General features: G+C 33.5%; 1 long non-coding RNA gene across 2 annotated transcripts; it reads right to left on the reverse strand.

The window, feature by feature from the left end:
* Positions 1 to 1450: 1450 nt before the first annotated feature.
* Positions 1451 to 4564, reverse strand: LOC113333909. 2 transcript variants are annotated; one of them, XR_003352425.1, is made up of 6 exons: positions 4384 to 4564; positions 4154 to 4251; positions 3642 to 4047; positions 2991 to 3052; positions 2687 to 2825; positions 1451 to 1834 (listed from the first exon to the last, which is right to left on the reverse strand). It is a non-coding gene; the product is annotated as an uncharacterized LOC113333909 (long non-coding RNA). The 2 variants fall into 2 exon arrangements; XR_003352424.1 differs by having other exon boundaries at positions 2991 to 4047.
* Positions 4565 to 15277: the final 10713 nt, after the last annotated feature.

Consider the following 15277-nt stretch of genomic DNA (forward strand, 5'->3'; position numbering starts at 1 on the left):
CACCTGGGAGACCCAACTGAACTCTCTTCTTTATTCACACCTCCACGAACACTCAAAATATTTCATTCCCAAATATGTTCCTTCATATTTCATCACTCTTCCTGGTCGCATTACCTTACAAATTTTAACCTCAAATGCAAGCTGATCCTTAAATAATTTCATCAACTTACTACTTCAAACGTTTTCCCAATTCCGTAAAAACTCGTTCGGTTTTGTTTTAAAAAATTTCCCTCATTTTTCGGATATTAACACATTCACTTCATCCAACCATCAGTTTCATAACCCCTCTTCATCTTCAAACAATGGATCATCTATTTGAAATTGATAACATCAAAACAGAGAAAATCAACGCAATGAGAAAGTTTAAAAGGATTAAAAACATAGCAAATTTGTTTAGATTGGTTGAAATTTTCTTAGTTTTCATGTTTATTTCATGGGTTTCAACTAATCATCTTTGTAATCTACTCAAATGTTTTGGTGAGCATTTACATAACCTCTCTGTTTTCGTTGCAAAACCTAAGTTTGTGTTCTTAGTTGGTAATGCTATTATCCTTACTCTTTTCGCTAAATCTGGTAACAACTCCTATTCTCCATCATCATAAAGCATTAGTAATGGGTTTTCGGAAACTATTCATCGTGATCTCTACGATGACTTCATCAAGAACAGTAATAGAAACAGAGCTGTCTCCAAAACAGAGGTTAAGGAAGAAGAAATTGTGTTTCAAGATAAGAAACAGCGATAGCAGAAGAATTTAATGATGTTCTGGTTAGCAAGCCAGTGAGTACTGCCATTAACGCTGATGTGGATTTAATGGATTCTAATAACAGGGGTTAGCGACGAAGCAAATCGGAAAATTTGAAGAATCACAGGGTTTATGAGAAACAGAGTTTACGAAAAGTTGGACGATCTGAGACTGAAAAATACCGAAACGTTGAGAAGAAGAAGGTTTCGAGATGTGAAGATGTAGAGATTATGAGCAACGATGAGTTGCGGAAGAAAGTAGAGGATTTTATTGCTAAACAAATGAGGTTTCATAGAGAAGAATCCATGCCTATCGTTCTTCCAAAAACCAAGAATGGGTATTAAGCTAGTAATATTGTTAATTACTGTGATTAATATAGAAATTAGTTGCTAAATGTTGATGGAAAAAGGAAAAATTGACTGTATTTTAATTCTCATAATGTAGTGTTGATCATCCATGTACAGTTTCTAGCTATGAATACAAGAAGATGCTTTCAGAATTTTTCTATTTTCTTGTTTTTTTCGTTTCTTGATTTCTTCTATTTTTGGTACTAGAAACAACATTCTACCACGGAGAATACTATCGTTTGATGTTTGATTCCGATTCCGGCTCACAATTAGTTCGACATCTGAGCCACTGCTCAGTTGCCGTAACCAAATTATATTTTGTGCTCAGAAGCATAGGAAAACTGATCCTGTCACAATATGAAAGATCACTGTATATGTAAAAAAACAAGATTGGTTGACAACAAAGAAGACAACATGAAAATGGATGGCCAGATTATTACACGGAATTTGATAAAGTGGGGGTCGTTGTTAGCTTGGTTTTCCGGTACGCATAGAGGGAACTTTGGTTCAATTGTTGATAACCTGTTCGCACTGGGTTACATCTCTTTGCGACTGCAACATCTACATGAGATATTCGTACTGGGTAACATCTCTTTGTGGCATTATCATGAGATATAATCATCTTTAACGAATCTCAGAAGTTCAATTTACATATTTGTGTATCCAAATATCTCTAATCCTTAACGTTGAGGTCGGCTGAACTTTGTGTGCAGAATCTATAATCAGTTGCTTTCGTATGTCCACCTGAATCTTAAAGTAAGATATGATCATATGAGCACAGAAACAACTTTGATAGAGCAAACAAATAAGAAGAATAAAAAAAGCATCAAAGGAGCAAAACGACGCACTGATCAAGTCTAATTCATCCCTTATACGTTGCATTTACAATACTGAAATTTACACTTTAACCAAATCAAGATGTAACAAAGCTAGTAAATCATCAATTTCATAATCATTCGTAATTGGAAAAAGCATAAACATTCAAAGCAGAGTTCTTAGAATTTTAGAAACCCTGATCTTTTTTGTTATCAGCTTCTACAATAAAACATGACAGGCAGTTTTAGCTATGTTCTTTCTTTTTTCAGGTCAATAAGTCTGAATGACATTGTCAACCAATTCCTGCCCATACTATATTTACTGTCAGTTTCATATCTTTTCTTGGTTTTTCATTTTTCCAACTTTTTATTCTTTGTTCATTTACAAAACCAATAAATAGTGATAATGTTTTCTCCCCCCTAGAAGTTTATGGTATGAACCCGCAACATAATTTCTAAATGTCTATACTTTTCAACAGCTTAAACCAAAGTTTTCATCCTACTTTTTTCCCCTACAAAACTAATGTTTTTAATCGTTAGTTAATAATTCTAAGCACACATAAGCATCACAAATATTAAAAAATAATAATCCATCAAAACCATGTGCTTTGAAATAGAGCATCTAAGATGCGTTTCCGAGTTTCCTTCCAATTTATTCAGTACTGAATTTTTGAGTGGTGAAATCTATCATAGGAATTCTTTTTCAAGGTAAACAGATGTGGATGTTTACAGAAATGCTTACAAATAAGTTGGACACACATTATGCAATGAATTCACTTACCTTCTCTTATCTCAGTGGCTCAGCCATTAACCAACTATCCAGTTCGATCTCCAATCCTGTAAAGTTTAGTTTAGCAACTGCATAAGCAGCACTCCTACGCTGAGAGGTTTTATATATCCTGATGAACAGCAGGCATCCACTACACAAACAGGAAATGAAAACAGTGAGAGATTTTATATCTCCTATTAGTTACAAAGTTAGGATTTAGAGATTTTATAAGCAATTTGTGCTACATGCATACATTATCATGTATGAGAAAAAGGGACGGGACACCTACGCAAAACAGACAGGTTTAATAACTCACATTATCTCGTTAGCAAATGCGACTGCTCCAGTAATGGGACAAAAAATCTTCAAAACCTAAACCTACAACCACAAAAATTTGAACCTAAGGTGAAACAATGAATCCAAGCCGAAGTGCTAGATAGAACGAAATTGTCCACATAACAAAATGGCAATAGAATATGGTACGTGTCAAAAACGATCATGCTACATTTTGTACCTAATACATACACATACACAGAACATATTAGAGAATACGATTTCCAATTCAAAAAGAAATACCGTGCGTGAATTTCTTACAGAGATATAAGTCTGTAAGTGGAAGATCATAAGGAAACCATAAAAGTGCACTCAATGTGACGAAGAAGGATAATGAGAAAGGCATGAACTCTACACTGTGTTCTTATAGCTCATCTGTATGAATGCTATGAATATGCAGCACATAAAAATTTCAAATTTCTAAACTTCTCAGGAAACTCTCCATGAAGCCCAGACATAAAAATTCTAACCCAAAACAAAAAATACAATAAATCGCGAGTTTGAAATGACTCGTGACATGCAACTTCCAGTAGGTGATTTAGAATGCGTCTGCTCAAAAACAACAAAACTATATGTGAGTCAAGGTTGATGTGGCATCATATCGTTCAACCAAGTCTCTGGTTTGTGGAATTACCCAAGAGTTATCCAGCCGTATTCAAACATGACCTGCATACTAAATTGTGGAACAAAAGCTGCTTACAAAAAGAGAACACCAGTGAGCCTAACTGAAAGCCTCCACATCAGCTTATGATGATGGATATCATTGATTGAAGCTCTGTATGAATATTCAACCTTCTAGCAACAATCAAATTGAGCATCAAATATTGGGATGTCTGATTGTTTAGAAAATAGTAAGCGAAATGTCCGCAACAAATTAATGAAACGAAGGACCTCAGGGAAATCTGACTTAACGTGATCAACACCGGAATTCGACAAACATTGGACTTTTTTGTGAACTACAGAAGTATTTGTCAGTGCTCAGGATGACGACTTGATATACTTAAGCATATCTTCGCTTGTGTTTCTAATCGTCCTTCCGGCTGAAACAAAAAGATCAAAAATAAATTAGCAAAACAGGAAATGATATAAATTTAACCAACTTATTATACGATTAGTGGAACAATCTTGCAGTCCCATTTATCATACCTATGCATTAGGTAACAAAAGAACAGCAAGAATTGAGTATTTGGTTTCAATCCACATCCTCTGCAAATAGCTCTTCTATTGAACAAACTCTCCGTCATCTGAATGATGAAAACCCTTAAAAATCTTCAATTTTGATATTGAAGTATATATTCTAACCTAACAATTTCCGATCTCAATTAAAACTTCGGTGAAAGTCCCTAAATTAGGAAAACCCCTGGAAAATCACATACCTTATAGTTTGAGACTCTGTCAGTGCAGATTTTGAGGTTTCTTTTAGCGCTAGTAAGAAATTTGTTGAACTCAGTCTTGCATCTCTGCTCAAAGCATCATGGTTTAAGCTATCTCCATTCATCATCGTTATCATTATCAGGGGCGGATATTTCGAGAGAAATGGAGTGAATTTGAAACAAAAAATTGATAGAGTGAAGGCCGATTTAAATCGTTCTTGGTTATTTATTTATTTTTGGCTTATCTTAAATGTAGCCCACACTCGTATTAACCATAGCCCAAAAAATTTAAATTAAAATGAAGAAGCAAAAGTTAAAATGAAAAACCAAACAAGTCTTAAATTCTTCTGACTCAAAATCAAAATAAATCCTAACTTTTTTTTCTTAATCATACTTAAATTTAATTTTAATTATTTTTTTAGTATTCTCACAATCGAACAATCATGTATGAACTTTATTTCTTATTTTTTCTAAAATTAATCTTTTCTAATCATGATTATATTAAAATTGATGATGTATATTCTCATTGTTCCCTTAAAAAATTTCACAACAACATAAATGGAAATGGAATTAATTAAAGTTTTAATTCTTTTCCTATTACCATTCTCCTAAAACTCCATAAACATAATCTATAAAAAGAAAAAATTTATAAGATGATTTTTTTTTTATTCTCAATCATTATTATACTAAAATTGATTGAGGGTGTTGATTATCCTTAAACTTAAAAAACATTAATTATATCAAATATTTTACATAAATTTGATTAGTTTTTTTTGATGTTTTTTTTTCTATGCAACTTTTCTTTTTTTATGTTGATTTAGGAATTTAATGATTATCTAATTATTATGGGTTGTATATAATAATTAAACATAATTTCGTAGGCTATGTTGAATAATTATAAAGGTCTGTTTGGTTAGCTTAATCACTTATTTAAAATGAGCTATGGTTAATAAATGTGTGGTCTACATTTAAGAGAAGCCATTTTTTTCATGAAGACACCTCAAACCGATTATGGTGCTTCCAGAATCTTCCATCTTCCCCTACTTTTATGATCAACGCTCTCTTTCCTTTAGCCACACAACGTTCTTCGTTTATTATTTCTCTTATAAATCATTCTTGTAAAAGTTATAGAAGAAATTCTGTTAGTTTCTATCTTTTTTTCAACAGCTTAATAATCACGATTAGAACTGTATTATATCACCGCCACTACCACTTCTTAATTCGCTTTCACGTAAGGAATTATGCACACAACTTGATGATTGATAAATAGATTCATGGAAAGATTTACAAAAAATTTGGTTAGTAACACAATTATCAGAACTGCAAAAAAAAATAAAAAATAAAAAAAATAAAAAATAAAATACGCATCAAAATCATCAAGAAAAAGGATTAGAATGAAAATAATGAAAACTATTAATGTAGAATCAAGAATGCCAAAAATTGGGGAAAATACGTAAAACTTTTATATTTTATGGCATGATGAAAACATGGTAACTTTTTAGCAAACTGTATGATAAAAGAGTTAGGGTTCATTATATCTATAGTTCACTGATAATAAAACCAAAAGTTCGTGTAGCTAGATCAATTAAACTCATACCATGATTTGTTTCTACAAAAAAAAATATTATGTGGTTGTAGTTTGATATCAATATCAATCAAAATACAATCATGATGGTAATAACAATGTCACGAAATAATAAGAAAAGGAACGAGTTGGATATAGTTTCATGGGCTATCGTTAATAGGCAGAAAAGTCAAGTTTTATTTATTAATTAATTTCATTGACAAAGTTTCATGGGTTATCAATAATAAAAGTGTGTGCTATATTTAAGAAAAGCGAAAAAAAATTATTGTTCTGATTATCAGAGCTTAACTAAGTTGATTTTTGATTTCCAGATCTTTATTGTATCAATTAAAACTGACAAATGAAAGTGGTCGAGAAAGTGGGTGGGGGTAACCGGGGTTTGAGACTGCAGTAAGTTGGAGGTGTAAGTAAGGTATACAAATCATTCAGTAGTATTTTTTGCGTGAGGCCTCGGTCAATGAAAAAGTTTTCTATAATACTCTCATCAGAGTTGTCCACATCAATTTTTTCTCTGTTCCACATCAATTTTTGTGGGGCCAAAATAAAAGAGGATTGGGATTTATGATTCAATTATCGTATCCTTTCTAGATAAGTAAGACAGATTTGGTTCCTTAACACGAGAATATGAGCAACCTTTAATTTACTCTCTCTTCTCTCCCTTTTTCCAGAATCCGGAAAAAAAAAATGAAAAACGGATCTTTTCTTATTTGTTTTTCTCCCATGTCCAGATTTAATCTGATTTTTCAGATATTCCGGGCAGATCAAGCTTAGTCTTCCTAGTATGTACAGTATCAATAAAATAAATTATTGTTTCAACAATTTTTAGGGTTCTTTTTATTTTTCTTATCAATCAGATGGCTTATGTATGCTATTTTGATATTTTATTATATGTTTGTAAAACAATTTCATATAGCCTTCAAGCGATTCCATCAATTGTTGGAATCGTTTCAAATACATCTTCGAGGGCGAATCACATTGGCTTGATGTTGATCGACATTATTATGAAGATCCATGGTTACCCGATATGATTGTGTTTTCGATATACAACCTTTATTGATGAAAAAGAAAAAGATAAAATTGTTCTTGATGAAAAACAATTCAAATGGTGGAAGCAGAAACTTCTTATCATCCCTCAAATAACATCGATTTCCTCAGCGAACTACATGAATTTAGTACTTTTGTTGTATTTTAGAATACATAGGTTTTGTATTTGTTCATGTGTTTCGTTTATGATGTCGATTCTTGTAAGCATTCTTATTAATATATGAAACTGGGAGCATTTGCTCTTGTTCCTTCAAAAAGAAGTTTGTCAAGGTACCTGTCCAAGTTGATAGGATTCACTCTTATTTTAGGGGAATTTACTTTTGAACATGTTCTAAATTCTTGGGTGGTTTTTTATGCTTAGATCATGAAATTTCTAATGATTGTATTTTTCATTCTTTTTCTGTTAGGTTACTTTGATCGAGTCCATATTTGTGCACTGTAACGCCCCAACTCTTAAATCTGCTTAGCTAATAGGATTACAACCTAATTGAGGCATCCAAAACTAGATTACCGATTTAAAGAATCATAATTACAAAAAGTGCTACTACAAACCCAAACTCTCTGATATTGTATAAACGAAAGTCTCTCGAGTGATATGAGTATAATAGTGTGTTGCTTTACATAGAAAGAAATAATGTATATATAAAAAATAAATCAACATCTTCGGTTCACTAAGAGTTTACGCTACAGAAACGAATATCTTCATGTACACCATTTCTTCTGATTTCTGAAACTGAAGTGGGAACGAGTGAGCACATCATCCCAAAGGGGTGCCCAATGGAAACAAATAACATTCAAGTAATCACTAACATGCATCGCAGTTCTTACCATCAAGACCAGTTAGTTCAGACAAACAAACATAATATGCACACGAGTGAATTCCCCAAAATAGAATAATATATATGATATTCCACCGGCTTACCCCGACCTAGTATGTAATATTCGACGGGCTTACCCGACTTACTATAGATATAAAAAGTAAAGTGCGTAATATTTAACCGGCTTTTCCTGGTCTACTAAGATATAAAAGTAAAGTGCGTAATATTTAACCGGTTTTCCCCGGTCTACTAAAAATGTAAAGTGTGTAATATTCAACCGGCTTTCCCCGGCTTACATAGAACATAGCAAGAAGTCGTGGGGAAACACGGTCACTCCTTGCGGGGGATTCACACAACACATATTACACGCATATTAACATCCATTGCAAACATTGTACATACTGATATTAAAAACACATCATACTCGCAGATAGAAAGAAAGCTCAATGATTACAAGAAGGTTACAGAGTTCCCACCTGGTTTGATGACATGCCATGTCTACCTCAAGATCCGCAGTCCACTAGATCATCCTTTGAATCGATCGGTGTTAAAATAGAAGGGGTAATTGTTAATCACACAAGCACTTCAAGAGATTATCCAAAAGGCTCACATAAAGCTCATAACATGTATTCATACAAGTCTATAATTATAAGCTAAGTGAACTATCTCATGGTTCTAAGTCCATTTATGGTTTTTCACCTTTTCATTGTCTACCTTAAATACATCTAAGATTAAGCTAATCTAATTAGGTTAGTTCTATAGTCCATTTGATTAGTTTTGGAAAGATATACAACTTTGTAAAAGGAACCAAAGGCTAACTCAGACCATAAGGGGTCCAAATCATCAAGATAGGAAAACTAACCCTAAGCCCAAGCTCATTACACAAGGTCAGGCCCAACTGGGTCAACCAACTGTCAAACTTAACGATCAATCTAACAGTCAACGGGACTCTAACAGTCAACGTCAACAGTCAAGTCAAAGTCCTGGTCAAATGGTCAACTGAGGCAAATCGGTTAAGGTTCACTCAGTCAAGTCAGGTCGGGCCAGGTCTGGTTAACGAGTCAACTCAGTCATATAGATGAGTCAGGCAATAACAAACGATTCAGACTGAATAAGTTCAGTCAAAAAGGCAAATTTCAAGCCAGAGCCATAGCACAGGCCAAACACTTTGCTGCACCATCATGGTGCAACAACAACTCACATCACAGGCCAAAACTCTAATACAGACTTCAGTTCAACTCTTATTCTAAACAACAACAACAACAATTCAGTTCTAACAATTAACACTAACATTTATAGTTTCTAAATCCCCACCAGTCACAGTTCAATCTATTTTCTAAAGGGTTACTAATTCTTCAGATTCAACACTACCAGTTCTTCATTGCATTCACCAGTAACCCCCCTGAACTTCAATTCTAATCTAAACTACACCACAGCTTCATTCCATACTCATCTCAATCTCATTTCAACACCACCAGTTGGAGTTCAGCCCAAACTGTATCAACTTCCTCAAGCCACCATCCTAGAGCAATATCCTTAACAATCCATTTAGTACCTGCAAATGCAACTCAATTCCAAATTATGCTATTATGTTCTCCACTAGCACTACTAGCTACATCAGCAGCCTGCAAGACCCACAGTTCTAACTACATAACCACTAGGCCTAGAATTTGATTCTACCACCACCTACACTGTCATTCCTAATTCAGCAGGCACCACAACTTCCATGAACTGCAAACACTTAAACCCAAATACTTCAGCCACCAACACAAATATCCAAACACCATAATCAGCTGAAACTCAAATAAGAATCTCAAATTCTCTTATACCCAATTTCTATCATCAATTGAATTAACCACTACCACAACCAATTCATCTTCTTCAACTAAGATCGAGAACCCTAATTTCATCAATAGTTCCATCATGTTCTTAACCAACAACATGAATCACAACAGCAACACATCTCTGGATTCTTTACTCTTTTCTGATTCCAGAAATCTTCTTCGAAACCACTACTATTGAGTTGTCTTCTTCATCAATAGTTCAACCTCGGAAACCCAATTGATAAAACCCTAATTCTCTGTGATATCAAAATTAAACCTCCTACAACAATTGTACCTCAAATTGAAGATAAACCCATCTAATAATCTATCGAATCAAATCAAAACCATAAAGCAAATTCAATAAAAACGGAACCCTAAATTTAATCACTGATTTACCTTTTCTGTGGAATCTGAATCATCTATCCTAATTAACTCCACCACCAACAGACTCGACACGATTCATCTCTTCATCACACGACCTCAAAATCACTAATTTGTTCCTCAAATTATCACCCGGCTGAAGAACAGGAGGCAGAGAAGAGAAGAAGAAAGAAGAAGAATAGAAAGAAAAGGAGAAAAAATGACTTCCTCTTCGAGATGATTTTGGTGATAAGGCCGCCGAAAGGATTACTACGACACCTACCGCATTGGATAAGGGCAACCAAAGTCGGTTTAAAACAAAAACACCATATTGCTCTTTATAGTAAGCTGTAGATATTATCTTCGTACGTTGTCCGGATAACACGGTGGAGCAATCCACTTCGCATAGCTTTTCGAGACTTATCTAGTGATATCTAGACGTTGTTAGATTAACTTTTTTTAATTAAGGTTTATCTCTAATTAATCGAGTCACTAGCGACTAATACGTCTCTTGATCATCAATAGACCAGTCAAATAGCGTTGACGAGCTTGAGGGTCCTTACATTCTCCCCACCTTATATCTTTTCGTCCTCGAAAATTGAACCATCCTTGTAATCTTCAAAACTCCCCACCTTAAGGAGAACACTATCTCTCGACTAGAAGTAAATACTGCTCATACTTACAAATGCGCGAAAAAAATAACTCATTTTAAATGAGTTCAAAGCAAAAAGAAATGAAACACAAACCTATATGGTTTTCTACAACTAAAATCTATAATTTGTAGATCTAAGTTCAACTAAAATAATTTGCATTCTAACAGATATGTATGTCTAAGTTCTCTACGCTAAAATTATTAATCGAAATATTAATAATTTATTAGTTTGATGTAGTTTATCCATATAACGAATCCAAACTTGGTTTTACGAAAACCTATAATATCTAATATTTTAACTTTGCTGTTATACAATATATAAATTATCCAAATATTATCTTCTTTAAATTTGCTATTAACATAATTATTAAGATATTATTATCAACAGTGTTACTATTCTTCATATCTTTATTATTATCTTATAGGTTTGTTTATAGTCCCGTTGATACACTAAGTCTTAATTTTCTAAGTATGATTTTACATTCACGTAAAGATTACTATAAATGATTTTACGTAATCATATCGGGTCTGTATAATATATATATATATATATATGTATCTTGTCAAATACTAGCGTCGATGACTATATATTTCAATTTGAGTCTACATAAAATTTTAGTGTATCCTGATAGTCTTTAGATTAGTCTACAAATGTAAAGTATCCTATTAGTAAAGTATCCTATTAATATTCAAGTTTGTTTTCTTTCAAGTTTATTTGTACTAATCCTCCAAATACTATTTTTATTCTTCATGTGTATTTGTTTAGTTTTATTAATCTTCTAAATCAGTTATTGATCTATAGATAGTTTTGATATAAGATTATTAAGAAATTTAGTCTTTCTATTTTGCAATATATCCGCATGTTCTTAAGTCTTAACCTATTAAGTCTTATATTATCTATCTGGTTTCAATGCTTAAGAATGTATTTCTATTTTTAATTAATTTACAAAATCTGATTATAGATAATTACTAATTATGCGTAGCTACTTGATCCTAATTATTATTTTAATCATCAAATATTTACTAATGAGATTTTAATTAGATAAGGTTCAATACAATACTATTTTTTTTAATAAGTGTTACTATTACTTCTATTGTGATCACTAGTGATGTTATTATCATTTATTACTATTATTGTTGTTATTATTATTATTATTATTATTAACATTAATGTTCAAAGTATTATCTTAACTACTCTGAAATTTTTAACTTCATTTTTATTTTAATATCTGGGAATTTGCTAAGTGTCATTCAATGGAGACTAGCTATTCTTTAATCCTCTATCAAAATTTCTAACTATAATGTAACTGGTTTCAGCTTATTTTTACTTCATATTTTATATAGTAACACACATACACAACATAATAAACAAACAAACTTGCATGATATACAAAACAATCAAATAATTCAATTCATTTTTTAAGATTGATTTTAGTGAATTAAAATTTATCTCACAAACCCAACCCAGTTCTAAGCTAATTTAATAATCTATCTGGCACTAGCTATTATTTATTGTTTCCCATATAAGATTTAATAGTGAGCTCTGATACCAACTTGTGACGCGCCAACTCTTAAACCTGCTTAGCTAATAGGATTACAACCTAATTAAGGCATCCAAAACTAGATTACCGATTTAAAGAATCATAATTACAAAACGTGCTACTACTATAAACGAAAGTCTCTCGAGTGATATGAGTATAATAATATGTTGCTTTACAGAGAAAGAAAGAATACATATATAAAAGATAAATCAACATCTTCAGTTCACTAAGAGTTTACGCTACAGAAACGAATATCTTCACGAGCACCATTTCTTCTGATTTCTGAAACTGAAGTGGGAACGAGCGAGCACATCATCCCAAAGAGGTGTCTAATGGAAACAAATAACATTCAAGTAATCACTAACATACATCGCAGTTCTTACCATCAAGACCAGTTAGTTCAGACAAACAAACATAATATGCACACGAGTGAATTCCCCAAAATAGAATAGTATATATATAATATTCAACCGGATTACCCCGACCTAGTATGTAATATTCGACCGGCTTACCCGACCTACTATAGATATAAAAAGTAAAGTGCGTAATATTTAACCAGCTTTCCCCGGTCTACTAAGATATAAAAGTAAAGTGCGTAATATTTAACCGGTTTTCCCCGGTCTACTAAAAATGTAAAGTGTGTAATATTCAACCGGCTTTCCCCGGCTTACATAGAACATAGCAAGAAGCCGTGGGGAAACACGGTCACTCCTTGCGGGGGATTCACACAACACATATTACACACATATTTACATTCATTGCAAACATTGTACATACTGATATTAAAAACACATCATACTCGCAGATAGAAAGAAAGCTCAATGATTACAAGAAGGTTACAGAGTTCCCACCTGGTTTGATGACATGCCATGTCTACCTCAAGATCCGCAGTCCACTAGATCATCCTTTGAATCAATCGTTGTTAAAATAAAAGGGGTAATTGTTAATCACACAGGCACTCTAAGAGATTAGCCAAAAGGCTCACATAAGGCTCATAACATGTATTCATACAAGTCTCTAGTTATAAGCTAAGTGAACTATCCCATGGTTCTAAGTCCATTTATGGGTTTTCACCTTTTTATTATCTACCTTAAATACATCTAAGATTAAGCTAATCTAATTAGGTTAGTTCTATAGTCCATTTGATTAGTCTTGGAAAGATATACAACTTTGTAAAAGGAACCAAAGGCTAATTCAGACCATAAGGGGTCCAAATCATCAAGATAGGAAAACTAACCCTAAGCCCAATCTCATTACACAAGGTCAGGCCCAACTGGGTCAACTAACTGTCAAACTTAACGGTCAAGCTAACAGTCAACGGGTCTCTAACAGTCAACGTCAACAGTCAAGTCAAGGTGGCAAATCGGTTAAGGTTCACTCAGTCAAGTCAGGTCGGGCCAGGTCTGGTTAACGAGTCAACTCAGTCATATAGATGAGTCAGGCAATAACAAACGATTCAGACTGAATAAGTTCAGTCAAAAAGGCAAATTTCAAGCCAGAGCCATAGCACAGGCCAAACACTTTGCTGCACCATCATGGTGCAACAACAACTCACATCACAGGCCAAAACTCTAATACAGACTTCAGTTCAACTCTTATTCTAAACAACAACAACAACAATTCAGTTCTAACAATTAACACTAACATTTATAGTTTCTAAATCCCCACCAGTCACAGTTCAATCTATTTTCTAAAGGGTTACTAATTCTTCAGATTCAACACTACCAGTTCTTCATTGCATTCACCAGTAACCCCCCTGAACTTCAATTCTAATCTAAACTACACCACAGCTTCATTCCATACTCATCTCAATCTCATTTCAACACCACCAGTTGGAGTTCAGCCCAAACTGTATCAACCTCCTCAAGCCACCATCCTAGAGCAATATCCTTAACAATCCATTTAGTACCTGCAAATGCAACTCAATTCCAAATTATGCTATTATGTTCTCCACTAGCACTATTAGCCACATCAGCAGCCTGCAATACCCACAGTTCTAACTACATAACCACTAGGCCTAGAATTTGATTCTACCACCACCTACACTGTCATTCCTACTTCAGCAGGCACCACAACTTCCATGAACTGCAAACACTTAAACCCAAATACTTCAGCCACCAAAACAAATATCCAAACACCATAATCAGCTGAAACTCAAATAAGAATCTCAAATTCTCTTATACCCAATTTATATCATCAATTGAATTAACCACTACCAAAGCCAATTCATCTTATTCAACTAAGATCGAGAACCCTAATTTCATCAACAGTTCTATCATGTTCTTAACCGACAACATGAATCACAACAGCAACACATCTCTGGATTCTTTACTCTTTTCTGATTACAGAAATCTTATTCGAAACCACTACTATTGAGTTGTCTTCTTCATCAATAATTCAACCTCAGAAACCCAATTGATAAAACCTTAATTATCTGTGATATCAAAATTAAACCTCCTACAACAAGTGTACCTAAAATTGAAGATAAACCCATCTAATAATCTGTCGAATCAAATCAAAACCATAAAGCAAATTCAATAAAAATGGAACCCTAAATTTAATCACTGATTTACCTTTTCTGTGGAATCTGAATCATCTATCCTAATTAACTCCACCACCAACAGACTCAACGCGATTCATCTTTTCATCACACGACCTCAAAATCACTAATTTGTTCCTCAAATTATCACCCGGCTGAAGAACAGAAGGAGGCAGAGAAGAGAAGAAGAAAGAAGAAGAAATAGAAAGAAAATGAGAAAAAACGACTTCCTCTTCGAGATGATTTTGGTGATAAGGCCGACAGGATTAGTACGACACCCACCGCATTGGATAAGGGCATCCAAAGTCGGTCTAAAGAAAAAACACCATATTGCTATTTATAGTAAATTGTAGATATTTTCTTCGTCCGGTGTCCGGATAACACGGTGGAGTAATCCACTTCGTATAACTTTTCGAGACCTATCTAGTGATACTAGTTTCATATCTAGATCGTTGTTAGATTAACTTTTATTAATTAAGGTTCGTCTCTATTAATCGAGTCACTAGCGACTAATACGTCTCTTGATCATCAATAG

This window comes from Papaver somniferum, unplaced genomic scaffold (assembly GCF_003573695.1).
Source record: "Papaver somniferum cultivar HN1 unplaced genomic scaffold, ASM357369v1 unplaced-scaffold_135, whole genome shotgun sequence".
In the NCBI taxonomy this organism is placed as follows: domain Eukaryota; kingdom Viridiplantae; phylum Streptophyta; class Magnoliopsida; order Ranunculales; family Papaveraceae; genus Papaver; species Papaver somniferum.